Here is a 2,041-nt window from a genome sequence, read left to right as displayed (position 1 = left end):
TATAGATTTAGTCAACAAGTTATACACGCATGATTTTCAATTTGTCTTTCATTTGGTATATTATTGTTTTACTGAACAGATTAGATGGTGGAAACTTGTAAGCCATATTTTTCTATGCTTGACGCTATTTTATTGTCTTCTCACTAGACTTTGTTTTATATTATGTACTAATTCGTTTTTATTGTATATGTGTTTATCAATAAGATTCTGAGGGCAATGTAGAAGGCAAAATGGTGACATCTAAAGATGTATGGAAACTTCAGAACAGTAGAGTGATTGTGCAATTTGATGAAAATAGCGGTCAGCCAACTGGGGATTCCGGTGGTTTACTGGGATCTTGGTTAGGTCAATTAAGCAATGATGTGAATTTGCTACCTATCAATTACAGTGATTGGAGGATGGTTAATACTCACACTAAAAGAAAAGCGTGGGATGTTATTCAGGTAGCTTCTGCCATCAATTCATCTCTATATATTTTCTTGATCAAGTAGTGTTTAGTGATATATATGAATTGTTGGATATTTTTTTTCAGTCCAAGTTCTGGTTTGATGATCCAACGATGAGACAAGGATATGTGATGAGTGCATTAGGAAGCAGATGCAAAGATGTCAAACTACGTCTTTGGAAAGAACACAAGCGAAATGATCTACTTCAAACATTGCAGAATCGACCAAATAATGTTCCTGAAGAACAATGGGAGCATTTCGTGCACATGAGATTTACTGAAAAATGGAAGGTAAAATTTATTTAATGTACATTTATATGTTGTATATTTCTATATCAAGCACATTTACTATTTGTACATTTGAGATTGCAGAAAATGCAAGAGAGGAATAGAAAGAACCAAAAAAAAAATACTTTGCCTCATGTATGTGGAAGAAAGAGTTTCTCAAGAAAAAGAAATGACATAGTAAGTAACATGCATAGTTATGATATAAAACTAGTTTATTATATTAATTATGTTTATTGTTTTTATGAAGACAATCAGAACCGGAAAAACTCCATGTCGAGCAGAGTTTTTTATTGAGACGCGCACGAAATCAGATGGAAGCTTTGTATGTGAAGAGGCAAAAACACGAGCGGTTAGTTTTATATAAAATCATCATTCATTGTTTCTTTGCCAATTAGTTTAACATTTACTTTTTTGCATGTTTCTTAGGAAGCGCTTAGAACTTTGTTGAATCAAAATTCTCATGGCACAAGCAATGCTACAGCCACATTGGATGATGAATTTGCTCAAGTTTTTGGTCCGGAGCGTCCAGGACGAGTACGTTGTGTTGGTCGAGGACCCACGCCATCAAAATTAGTGAGACGTTGTACTGCAACTAGAGAAGAGGTAGAAAATTCCGAGATGGTCGCTGGGCTGCAGACAGAGGTGAAAGAACTAAAAGATCAAGTTAAGGGAATGACAACTTTCATTCAACAAATAATTGGTACTTCAACCGGTGAACAGGTAATAATATAATAATAGTCTATAAGTTAAAATATATCATTATATATTTTTGTATATTGCTAATACATTAAAATTAATATGTAGGCAAGAGCATGGGCTGCAAGTTTTGCAGTAGCTTTTGCTAACATACCAAACCCATCATTCGCAAACATACCAACTCCATCGAATCCTAATCTGGTAAATAGTATATTTAAGTTTTTTTTTGGTAACTGTTAATATATATATATATATAAGTTTACAAACATATGATACATAACAAGTTTTATTGTTTTATTTCAGGAAACGGAATGATGCAGGTGTCCATGGCTATTCAAATGTTGGAAACTATGCTAGTGATCATCATTAACATTAGTTTAGCAACATTTTTCTGCAGTGTTTGTTTATTTATGTTTTATGAATTTGTATTATGAATGAATTATGTAAATCAGATGCTTGCAGATTAATTAGTAATTCAGATTTGGGTTTTTATTAAAAAAATTTCGTTTTCTAAAATATAATATTTTTAATATTAATAATAAATACGAAAATAAAAAATATTTTCATCACTTTTTATAAGTGATACATTTAATTAGAATCATTTGTGAAAAC

This window comes from Raphanus sativus, chromosome 4 (assembly GCF_000801105.2).
Source record: "Raphanus sativus cultivar WK10039 chromosome 4, ASM80110v3, whole genome shotgun sequence".
In the NCBI taxonomy this organism is placed as follows: domain Eukaryota; kingdom Viridiplantae; phylum Streptophyta; class Magnoliopsida; order Brassicales; family Brassicaceae; genus Raphanus; species Raphanus sativus.
The sequence above is the reverse complement of the archived record's forward strand: the minus strand, read 5'-3'. Positions refer to the sequence as shown.